We start from the raw sequence: 13,070 nt of genomic DNA, 5'->3' as shown, positions 1-13,070 counted from the left end.
CCATGTGGTCGTCCGTCAGCATTAGTGGCACCCACTTGGATGACACTTTTCGCATTTTCAGGTCGTCATGCAGGATTGTGTGCACAGAACCCACAGAAATGCCAACTCTGGAGGCGATCTGTTCAACAGTCATTCGGCGATCCCCCAAAACAATTCTCTCCACTTTCTCGATCATGTCGTCAGACCGGCTTGTGCGAGCGCGAGGTTGTTTCGGTTTGTTGTCACACGATGTTCTGCCTTCATTAAACTGTCGCACCAACGAACGCAATTTCGACACATCCGTAACTCCATCACCACATGTCTCCTTCAACTGTCTATGAATTTCAGTTGGTTTCACACCACGCAAATTCAGAAAACGAATGATTGCACGCTGTTCAAGTAAGGAAAACGTCGCCATTTTAAGTATTTAAAACAGTTCTCATTCTCGCTGCTGGCGGTAAAATTCCATCTGCCATACGGTGCTGCCATCTCTGGGACGTATTGACAATGAACGCGGCCTCATTTTAAAACAATGCGCATGTTTCTATCTCTTTCCAGTCCGGAGAAAAAAAATCGGAGGCCTTAGAACTTGAATGCACCTCGTATGTATTTTCCTCATCCAGATATATCCCAAAAATCAGTTTCTCTATTGCAGATTAACCAGGTTCCCACCTTTTAATAAAATATAAACAGTTTTATTTGCAGAATGAATTTTCACCTCGCAGCAGAAATATGGAAGATAGGAGAAAGGTAATGACAGAGTTGTGAAGGTATGTCATGAGCTGTGCTTGGATAACTCTGTCAGTAGAGCACTTGCCCACAACATGCAAATGTCCTGGGTTCCAGTTCCAGTTTGAGACACTGTTTTCATCTGATAGAAATATTCAATTTCGTTTATGTAAGTCCTCAGTAATGTTTACACTCTCAGGAGTACACATCACTGCCCTACAATGACAGGAGTCGCTGACTGCGTCTTGAAAATTTTTAGGTAATTTAAGCTTCCATGACCTTACGAACAGTAAGGGCCACTTACTATTATGAAATTCTTTGGCGATGTCTACCCTGGTAACTACAGTGTACTTGGTATAAGTATTACCTGTGACTCACGATTACATGTTTTAGAGCATTGTTGAGTGTAGCAGATGGTATCGCTCCTAATGCTTGGAGCACAGTGAAGGCTGTTTTCCATCCAAGGCCAGGGAAGATTGATCATACCAAGGATAAGGATATAAGTCATCTTTTCATTTACAGACATTTGAAAAACTGGTTAATGTGCATGTTAGGGAAAGGAGGTTAACTGAGGTTCCTCCACATGAAAACCAAAATGCTTATTGACCACACAACTCATGTGAAACAGTACTTCAGCAACTTGTTGGGAAGGTGGAAAAAGCCTGATACTTCAAGGAAATTGCTCTCTGCGTCTTCCCGGACATTGAGAGGGCTTTTAACAATATGTCATTCAAATACATGGTTAGAGCGGAAGGGCAGGACATTAAGAGCATTGTGCAATGATGGATTAAGGTAGATGAAAAGTGGAAGCCGCCTTGACGGATGTGAAAATAGATCACTATCAGAGGGTACTCACAAAGTGGGGTTTTGTCCCGACTACTATGGAACTTCATGTAGATGAACTTATTAAGGCCTTAGGTGACAGAGGTTACTTTTTCCTGCGTTAGTTTTGTCTTAATCATACTAATACTTGATGAATTGGAAAGTACTGCTAGAACTGTGGAACAATATGCTCTGAACATGTGCAAAACCTTGTGCAGGAAACAGGATACATGGGTCAGTTCCAGGAAAACCATTGTGCTGTTCATGAGAGGTTGTAACAATGGAAAATTGTCCTGAAATGCAGGAGGATCTGCAACGAATTGACGCATGGTGCAACGAATGGCAATTGAATCTCAATGTAGACAAGTGTAATGTGCTGCAAATACACAGAAAGACAGATCCCTTATCATTTAGCTACAATATAGCAGGTCAGCAACTGGTGGCAGTTAATTCCATAAATTATCTGGGAGTAGGCATTAGGAGTGAATTAAAATGGAATGATCATATAAAGTTTATTGTTGGTAAAGCAGATGCCAGACAGATTCATTGGAAGAATCATAAGGAAATGCAATCCGAAAACAAAGGAAGTAGGTTACAGTACCCTTGTTCGGCCACTGCTTGAATACTGCTCAGCAGTGTGGGATCCGTACCAGATAGGGTTGATAGGAGAGAGAGAGAAGATCCAACTGAGAGTAGCGCGCTTCGTTACAGGATCATTTAGTAATCGCGAAAGCGTTACGAAGATGATAGATAAACTCCATTGGAAGACTCTGCAAGAGAGACACTCAGTAGCTCGGTACGGGCTTTTGTTGAAGTTTTGAGAACATACCTTCACCGAGGAGTCGAGCAGTATATTGCTCCCTCCTATGTATATCTTGCAAAGAGACCATGAGGATAAAATCAGATTAAAGCCCACACAGAGGCATACTGACGATCTTTCTTTCCACGAACAATACGAGGCTGGAATAGAAGGGAGAACCGATAGAGGTACTCAAAGTACCCTCCGCCACACACCGCCAGGTGGCTTGCGGAGTATGGATGTAGATGTAGATGAGGAAGATATCCAGACACATACGAGAATCTTAAGCTTTTCGATAAAATTCTACCACCTAAGGGGCTAATGAAATACCTAGGGCTAAACCTGGATGCAAAACTTAACATGAACCCCTTACAAAGAATGTAAGTTCCAAAGCAAAAGATGCTCTTATGTGCACTAAAAGTGAGTATGGTAAAAACTGAGGCCTTAGCCCTGAGAGTACGTATTGAATATACACACCTCTGTCACAAGACCTATGACAATTTATGGGGCTGTGTTATGATGGCTGCTGAATAACTGTACCATTCAGGAGACAGTCAAGTTTACTGAGGGGTCAAAAACAAAGAAAGATGCTGGGGGCAGAGTATACAATTAGAGCTGCGTAGATGTCACAAGAATCATAGCATCTCCATTCATACAGATAACCAAGCAATTCAGAAATCTCTTTGAGCCCCTGCAATGAGATCAAAGATCAACAAAACACCGTGAATCCGTGGTGAAGCTAGGGGAAAGCAACAGGGTAAAACTTCGGTGGGTTCCTGCTATTCAGGAATTAGTCGCAATGAACAAGCTGACAGTGTGGCCAGGACAGGAGCATTGACTCCATTTCTTGGAGTGCAACCTGTTTTAACCATCACTAAGGCAATGGTAAATTCTGAACTGTACAACTGATCAGAAGATGGCGTGTATAACAATGGGCCAAAATCCAAAAGCAGAAACATGGCAAGCTAATGATGCCAAAACAATGTTTTAAGAGAAGTTCTACAATCTTGGTCTTGAACAGGAGGTGAATTAAACTCATGGTAGGTCTAATGACCGATAATGGGAGCTCCAGGAAACACTACTCACTGGGTATAGAGAAAGAAGCTCATAAGTGCAGACTGTGTGGCATGGGAGATGAAACTATACCACATTTGTTCTTCCCATATGAAGCACTGGAAGCCAAAAGACATAACTATTTGGGTCACTAATTACTGAAGAGGTTGTGTCTAACAAATGCCTACTAAAGGGTCTCCTATACTCTTAAAGGATAGTCGCTGACTTTAATAGAATGACAAGTAGAGATATAGCACAATAAACACAATTTTGATGCAGGCAATGAGCGCTTAGAACCACTGTTGTTGAGTCTCCCTGATGAAATCAAATCAATCAACTAGATAGTCTGATTCACGAGGAAGTTTTGTGTATGTAATTTATTACCACTATGCCAAACAAGTTGTCTGGTCGTAGACACAATATTTTAGTGCTACCCATGTGAATCCAGATTGGATCATAGGTCAGATTACATAAATGAAGTGTAACACTACTCGCAAGTCAATTAATTTCTTGCATATTTATGGAAAAAAGTGTCAGTAAGGAAACTGAGCAACAATTATTCCGATGTTTACTTTCACCTTTCTTACAAAGAGGTTTCAAATGGTACGGTGTAATGTATCTGGCAAAACTGGAACTTGTTAATGGTGCACAGAAAGCTAATACAATTGAAACACAGCAATGGTTTGAAGAAGGCTTCCCTGTCAGAGATAAGTGATTCATGAGGAACACATCCTGCATCTCATGTGCTGTCTTTGTGTACCCACCATCCTCCTCCTGTAGCATGCCTGCTGACTTTGGTGGTATTCTTGTGAGGATTTTGTGAAATCTTACCCTGACAGCCCTACCTTCTATCTTCTCACAGAATACCTTCCAGGATGATTGTTTCACTTACTTAAGAGCAATACTGTATCTGGCAAGGCCTGAAATTTTTCCCATTGTCCTTCCCTTCTTCCAAAGTTGAACAGCCTTCTTACCTGCTCCCCCTGCAATTCATGATTATTATTCCACCATGGTACATTCCTGTTTGTGCTCTACTGGGTGACTGAACAGTTTCCTAAGTACGAGGTCATCTGTCATTTTCTCTAAATCTAGTGGATTTCTTGTCAGAGTTTTAATTTCACATAAATCCAAGTTTAGCTCTTTCCCAGTCTGTTATGTAAGGATTCCTATATGCTATAGTCTGTTGAACACCTATTTTAAGCTCAAACTTAGCATACAAGCATGATGGCTGCATCATCATATGCACTTGTTTGCTGTAACTACCCATTAACATGGAACCAAAAGGTTAAGTTAATTGCTTTTTCCCGCCCTCTATTCCTTGCATATATTCAAGACATCCAGCTTGCTATCCAGTAAGTACTCAAGTAGGTATTCTCCCCTGCTGCTGGTGTCGCTGCTTCCACACAACAGGTTGTGGATATTGGCATCACAGCCAGTCAGCAGTTTATTCTCCTGCAAACAGCTGTATACTAGCCTCCTCACTTCCGGGCAAGGAGGATCACTGTCCTCATAAGGAAGGTAAGCTAAGGCCAGTACAAATTCCTTTATGCTACCTTCTTGACACTGTTTGATCTTGATGGCTACTGCTCTCTAAACCAGAAGTTCTTTGGCATGTATGTAATCCTGTCCTCAACATGAATGCTTGTTGTGGGTTTTTTAGGTCTGTAGCATACATCGGCTTACCTCAAGTACCTCCAAGGCCTGATATGCTCCCTTTAAATAAATAGGATTTGTGGATCAGGGCCACATCCAGCTCCTCTCTTTCCAGAAGGTGACTTAAGTCAGCAGTTGCCTGCTTACTGTGTTGCAGGTTTGCATGGACCACTTCCAGCCACCAGCTTGCTGCCATTGTCACATCTGATGTTGTTGATCACTGTGACAGTAACTGGCAAGAACCTCAAATACAGTTTTAAGTCTGCTCTCACATTGTCTTCAGGGATTTCTCACTGACTTCCACCACAATGGTTCTGCCATGAGATGCAATCTTCCTGTTAATTATCCTCCAGTTCACTGTCTAGACTTTCAAGTTCTGCACGCATTCTTTCTTGAAAAGGGCCTTCAGAGGAATACCTTACGTAGCTTAGGTAACCTGATTGATATCTCCATGATTCTGAAAAGTTCCTCTCCTGTCTTGACCAACTGTATCACCTCCTTCCATGGAATTATCTTGGGCACCATCTCCTAAAGCCAACCTACTTTTCCATTTCATCACAGACAAACATTAGAGTGTCTTTGTCCAGATAGGCCCTCCTGAATTTTGGCCTTGACTTGCATCTTCCCATATCTTTTCAAAGAAGGCCATATGAACTAGGTCCTCCTGCTGTGAGTTGATATTTAAAAAAAAAAAAAAAAAAAAGAGAGAGAGAGAGAAAACCACTCCATCTTCAGGCCATGAGTGGCCTACTGGAATCATCCGACCGCCATGTCATCCTCAGCGGAGGATGCACATAGGAGGGGCGTGGGGTCAGCACACCGCTCTCCCAGTCATTATGATGGTATTCTTGACCGAAGCCACTACTGTTCAGTCGAGTAGCTGCTCAATTGGCATCACGAGGCTGAGTGCACCCCGAAAAATGGCAACAGTGCATGGCAGCTGGATGGTCACCCATCCAAGTGCCAGCCACACCCAACAGCGCTTAACTTTGGTGATCTCACGGAAACCGGTGTATCCACCATGGCAAGGCTGTTGCCTGTGAGTTGATATTAACAAGTGGATATCCCTGTTGGATTACCACCATCCTAAAATCAGACTGCAGTACTGTAGGTCTGTTTCCTTGTTTCCTGCTGTTGCTTTTTCTGGTTCCAGTTATCCTGGGAAATGAGAAAACATGCTATTTCCTTGTCTTATTTCCTGTGTAGAAGGGGTCTATTTACCCCCTACACTCTGAGACAGTCTTTTCGTGGAAGTCTTAGATTCACGACCTTTTAATTTCCAGAAGTTGCTTCCTCTGAGCCTCACACAAGGCTTTGATCTCAATCAGGACCAACTTCCCAGTGATTTTCTCCATTTCTTGGCCTAGTCTGTCCGTCAATCTAGTTGTGCAAACGCCTTTCATCCACTCAGCAATTGATGTTTGGACTTTTCATGTATCATAAAGTCCCTCAGTTTCTAAATTAATTTCTGTGGTCTCCATTTTCGTCTCATGAGAATTGGGGATATTTGAGGTCAACACCAGTGGAGCCCCACGCTGATGTAGGGCTAATTACTCATGTAGGTTGCTTGTCATCCCTGAGGCTCTATTCACAACACATTTTCCCATGTGCCACCCACCCCTCGGTACTGATCACGTCACATCTTGGGTTGGGGAAAAGGGCTATGGAAAGGATGTGGGAAGAGATGGGGTGTTGTGGAACACATTTTCTCACTACCATCCACTGAGACCTGTCTAGCTTGAGAGACCCTGCCAGCAGCTATGCTACTGCTGGCATAGCACTCAGCTTCAGACAAATTACTCCACCAGCATGGTCAGCACTACAAAAAGGCAATGTCTCCTGGAGAATATTCCATCTGTTAGTGAAAAACCTATCAAAATCCCTACAGTAGTTCCTGAGATTAGACTTCACAAACAGACTGAAAAATGTGGTGAGGAAGTATAATTTCTAATACATATACAGGGTGAGGCAGCTACGATGGGCCACCCAAATATATCCAGAATGAATAAATATATCGTGAGTACACATGCTGTGCTGTCAGTGCTCACAGCATGGCATGCATTGCCACTAAATTTAAAAGGGAAAGTAGGTGGGAGTGCAGTGGAATGGAACATGTATTTTAGAAAAGTACACAAAGTTAGAATTTCAGGCACATGATTATTTACTTATGCACAAACTACATGTTATTGAAAACTACTTACAAAATTGTTTAGCAGACTGTTTATTACAGTTCAGATCCATGTTCATAGAGTTCTTAGTTCCTCCAGCCACAGTTTAAGTTGCGGACAGAAACTCAAACCATTGGCACAAGTTTTAACTTCTAATTCACATCGGACGTGAGAAACACAGTTTTGATCTAAATGATTAGTATGACCAGGCACCAGAATATGTGGAGGGCGAAATCAAAACCCTGTGAACCCAGAAACTGAGGAAGTAGGGCACATGTGGGTGCTAGGCATAAGTAAGAATCAGTTAATAATTTGCAGAATGAAATTATATTGTCACAAGCAGAGTTTACTGTCCCCAGTGCATGAGGGAGGGGCCTACATTGACAATCTGTGTGAGTTAAAATAGGCAGATGTACATTCGAGCCATGCCGGCAGGTACACCACTGGTCTTGTTGGTAAATGAGAAGCCTGCAAGTTATTTGCAAAACATAATGTAAATATGTCCATGTACTGTCATGGGGAAGTCATTGAAAAATGTTGCACATTCACAAATAGTACGTGACACACTCGCATAGCCACTATTACCACCCTCAGCTCATGCACGCACACACATCTATGGAAAATCCGGCTGAAGCAGCCATTTTTGCATGTGGTGGTGGGGGAAAAAGACACTGCTGTCAGTAGTTGCCAGTTGTCCATGGGCTCTTTGGGGAAAGTCCAGATGTGACTGTATGGATAGTCATCTGCAAGGAATTTAGAGGTGCCACACAATTCCCCCTTGCAAGAGGCAAGTGCTAGGGTGGTAATGTATGAGTGCGGCTCTGAGGCATTGGTCACTGACGTGAGTTTCAGTGGTAGACATGCATGGAGACACTGATCTGACAATTTGTTGTATGGGCGATGCCTGCCGCAATGGCCGAGGGGCAATGTGTTACAGCAGGTGGTGGGAAGAAGCTGCTGGCCTACTACCAGCAGCTGTGATAGTGGGGCAGCAGCCTTAGGATGGTGGCCACAGCTGACCCGTGACCTTGGCAGGCACTGTGTTGATACCTGGGTGTGCTGCCATGGCGTCCAGCAGTGATAGGCAGCTGGCTGCTACTGCTGGCTGAGGTGGTGTCAGGTGTGAGGTGGGTGGTCATAACTGGCTCCTGACCTCGGCAGCCACTGTGTCGATGCCCATGTATGCTGGGCAGTGTGCAGCTCAGGAAGGCAGCTGGCCACTACTGCTGGCAGTGACCTTTTGGAGGCAGTCTGGGCTGCATGCTGTATGTGCTGGTGGGTGGTGACCCAGAGCATGAGATGAACAGCTGGACCTGCAACTCAGGGAAGAAGGTGTTGCATTGTGAGGTGACACGTGAGGAGGTGCGTGACCGAGCAGTCTCATTGGGCACGGGGCAGCAGTGGGGTACTATGGCAGGCAAGGCATTGGTGGCAAAGCACAGTGTGGTCAGTATGCATGGCTTAACACCCACTGGCACACGCAGGCATTGCTGAGTGCTGCTGCTCTTTCCGTCATCTGCTATATGCCCTGGTGGGATGCTGGAGTGATGGCGGGGAAGGCGTCACTTCTGGGTGCTGGAGGCCGTGTTCTGAGCTGTAGTGAGGGCCACTCAGTCACCAAAGGAGTGGTACCAGCAGCTCAGTTGTTCGGTGGTAGTGAAGTGTTGGGCTCAATGCTGCTTGTCGTGCATTCAGCATTAGATTCTGCATGTTGAGGAATGGCAGCAAGAGTGGTAGTGAATGGGAGATGTGGCTGCCCGGGTTCAAGTACTGATGGTGTCAGGACAGGCATTTGTGTCGGTAGCAGCATCCATGGTGTTCGTGGTTGATAGGGATGTCTCTATCACTGGCAGTGTATTTTCGTCACCAATGGTGAACATGTTAGCTGATTTCTGTCTGTCCATGGATACCACTGATGGGGCATCATGGAGGTACACAGTGAATGTTTTGGTACTTCGCTGCAAAACAATGTGAGGACCTGAGTATCATTGGCAGAGCAGGGGCTGACAGACATCGAGGCATAGCATCACGTGAGTGCCCAGCCCAAGGTTGCAGTGCATGACAGTTTTGTGCTCACCACAGCATTGGGGAGGCGTCAGTCACAGCCAGAGTCATGTAGTCTTGCAGCTGCTGAACATGAGCTGGGATACACAACGTAGCAGGGAAAGGCTGCTGCTTGATAAAGTCACCTGGCAGGACCAGGGGCTGTCCATATACCAAGTCAGTGCGGGACACCTCCAAGTCAGCCTTGTGGGCTACCCACAAACCTAACAAAACCAGTGACAATGTGGCAGACCATTTTCTGCGGCAGCAGGTAAGAGTGGATTTCAGTGTGTGGTGGAAACATTCCACCATACTGTTTGCTACAGGATGATAGCTGGTGGTAGTATGGACAAGGATACCACAGGACCCAGTCAGATTTTTGAATAAAAGGTAAGTGAATTGGCGCCCTCTGTCATATGATATATTGGGGAGGGGGACCAAAATATGAAAATGTGAAACTCATGTGTTAAGGAATTGTGGCACTGACTGTTTCAGCCAAAATGTCCAGAATGGGCACAGCTTCTGGCCTGTGTGAAGCAGTCTGTCATTGTGAGGAGAAAGTGGCAGCCATCCCAAGAGGGCAAGGGGCTGATGAAATCGATGTGGAAATGGGAGAATTGGTGGTCAACAGGGGGAAATGAGGCCATCAGCACATGAATGTGTCAGCCCAATTTGACACACTGGCATGGGATGCAGGTGCGACCTCAAGCACTGCTGTCCCTTTGGATGCCGGTCAAGAAAAAAAACATTCCTGCTGGATGAGGGCAGTGGATGCACAGATGCCAGGATGTACTAGTTCATGTAAGTGGTCAAAAACTGATTTGCAGATGCCCAGGGTAAGGTAGGAGCAGATGCAGTCTTTGAAGCTGGTGTGCATGGGGCCAGACAGATCATTGCACCTAACATGCAGGCCAGTACCAAGGACTGGGTGGAGTTGGAGAACTAGGTCTGAACACGGATCCTGACATAAGCGAGCTAGAGTGGGGTCGGTTGTCTGGATTTTGCTAGGGACTCATAACGCAGAGAAAGGCTGAGGGTACAGGAGCAGCTGAGGCAATCAGTGATGATGTTGTTGACACCTGCTATGTGGAGTATATCATTGGTAAATTGTGCTACATACTACTACTAACTGAACTGCCAAGCTGAAATTTGGTCATCGTCTTTCTGACAAAAACACGTCATGAGTGGATGGTGGTCTGTAAAAATGGTGAAATGGCGCCCCTCAATGGAGGAGCGCAAATACTTCACTTCCTCGTATATTGCAAGCAACTCCCAGTTGTTCGCAGCTGATTTGTGTTGTGGTTCTGACAGCTTGGCCAAAAAGAAACCCAGTGGCTGCCAAATGTCCCCTAACACACTGCTTCAGGATCACACCAATCATGGACTGATTTAGGTCAGTGACAATAGTGAGGGGGTGGAGGGATGGGGGTATGTCAGAAGGGCCACGTCAGCAAGGTTGTGTTGATGTGCTCGAAACTGGCTGTCATACTTGGGGTCCAAGGTAAAGATCTTTCACCTTTTGTTTGGCTGCCTTGCAAAGCAGCACTGAAGACTTTCTGAACACAGACCATGTCCTTTAGCAAATGGGGAAAAAATTTACCGTCCCCAAAAATATACATAGTTCCTTGTAAATTGTGAGGCATGGAAATCTGGCAACTGCATGGACTTTCTCAGGTAGGAGAAATGCAGAAATGATGTGTCAAAGGAACTCAATCTCGGCTACCCTACACACACATTTGTCCAGTTTGAGGATGACCCCTGCTCATTCCAGGTGAGTAAAAACATTTCTGAGATTTTCATGGTGTTCGGCCGAGTTCTGCGAGTAGTAAGGATATTGCCCATGCCAGTGCACTGCAGAGGACGTCGTCAAGAAAAGTCTGCCCCATTTGTGCAAATGTCCTCTGGTGCGACTAGCATCTGTGTAAAAGCTTTTGTGCAGTCTACTTCACTAAATATGGTAGAACCCAAAATGTCGTTACTTTAAGTACACAAAAGGGGGATACGATAATGGTCAGGAATGGTTCATTTATTCAAACGTCGATAATCACCACAAGTGCACCAGTGGGCCCATCGTGGTCATGATATAGTGCACTGTGTCATGGTGCAACTCATGGCGCTGGGGGACAGGTGAGGAGCAGAAATTTGGAGAGGAGGTCAGCGAAATAACAGGAGTAGGGCAGCAGCTTAACAGTAAAGTGAGAGATGGGGTGGGTGTGGAGTGATGCAATGCACTGTAAATCAGGTGTTGCTGTACAGGTTTGGGGAGGAGATTGTAGAGGGACAGAAAATCTGCACTGAGGATTGGGTCAGTGTCGTCAGCCACAGCGAAAATCCAGAGAAACTTCTCACTGAGGACAAGGCCAACATGATGGATGTAGGGGCCATAGATGCTGATGCTGGAACCATCTGCAGCAGTGAGCAGGAAGGGGAGGGGGGTTTGGCTGAACAACTGCAGACGTCTGTGTGGGAGGATGGACAGGTCTGGGCCAGTTGTAACGAGATACGATATGGGCAGGTTGGAGTAGTGATGGTCCGATACAAACAGGTGCTGTGAAATTTCAGAGCAACTGAGTGCGCCTTCCTCCAGTCGCCAAGTTTGAACCCCACAAGCACGGCAGATGGCAGTTTGCTGCATCACTGCCAAAACGCTCGTGGTACCAGCAGACATGGTCAGTGTCACGTGGCTCCCCCTCTGCACTGGACAGATGGGATAGGAGGTGATGCCTGTGTGGCTGTGCACTGGCAGTCGCACAAACCACATGGGTAGTGGCCATGGATGGTGAAAGGTGGGGGCGGGGGGGGGGGGGGGGGGAGGGAGGAGGGAAGGAGATGAACAGGTGGAAGTGCAAGTGCATGAGGGCAGCAGTTAAGTTCGCCATCTCACTACTCAAGTGTGCCATGACATGCCCTAAGTTGGACTGCTTGTTCTGAGGCACAGGCAGTGGTATCCTCTCCAGGTGTGCTTTAGAGTGGCTTGTTGCCGCAGTGGTTGGAGTGTTTGGAATGAGAGGAAGTGGGTAAGGAGACTACTGCTGGAGGGAGGTTGAGGGATTCAGACATCCGATCTGCTATCACATCGGCCGTATCAACATCTGTATAATCCTGGACAGCAAGTGTGGTACAGATGGCTGCAGTTGAGTGAGAACTCCAGCTGTAGAAGAGGAATTTAAATGGTAAAACGTGGGGGTCTGCTAAGGCGTGGAGGTGCTGCAGGAGTTTGGTGGGTCTCATGTGGGAACATTCATCTGATGAAAACAAGATCCAGGAACACTGCATTTCTGATTATGCTAAGCATGTGGTTAGGCACTTTTCCAGTTTATCGTAGCTGACAACAGTGGGGGTTAGTCATAATGTCACAAGCTTCTGCCTTAACCATGGGCCCAAGCTGAGCTATGGTAAGGGCGAACTTTGTTTTACCACTTGTAATTCCAGACCCAGCGAAAATTACTTTAGCAGAGGCAAACTGTAGGCATCAAATGCAGGCAGGTAGGTGGAATTTCTGCTCGGTTGTCTGATCAGGTCTGGGGCTTGTGCAAGGGATGCAGTGGCATTCATGAGTTGGGGGTAACTGCGTGAGGAACTGATTAAAGCCAGCTGCCTGTGATTGCAGCTCAGAAGGACTACTTTCATAGATGTGATCAGAGGGAATAGTTTCCACTGCAGATAATGTTGCAGGGGTTTGCTCTGTGGGCCCTGTCCCCAATATGTGCTGCATCTTACTAATAAGTATGGCTGCACAGATGGAGAGATGGGAAGACAAGGATTGCATGTTTGCTGCTCACGCAGACACGGTGCATCATGGAGCCATACGGAGGTCACTCTAA

This window comes from Schistocerca serialis, chromosome 3 (genome assembly GCF_023864345.2).
Source record: "Schistocerca serialis cubense isolate TAMUIC-IGC-003099 chromosome 3, iqSchSeri2.2, whole genome shotgun sequence".
Lineage (NCBI taxonomy): Eukaryota > Metazoa > Arthropoda > Insecta > Orthoptera > Acrididae > Schistocerca > Schistocerca serialis.
The sequence above is the reverse complement of the archived record's forward strand: the minus strand, read 5'-3'. Positions refer to the sequence as shown.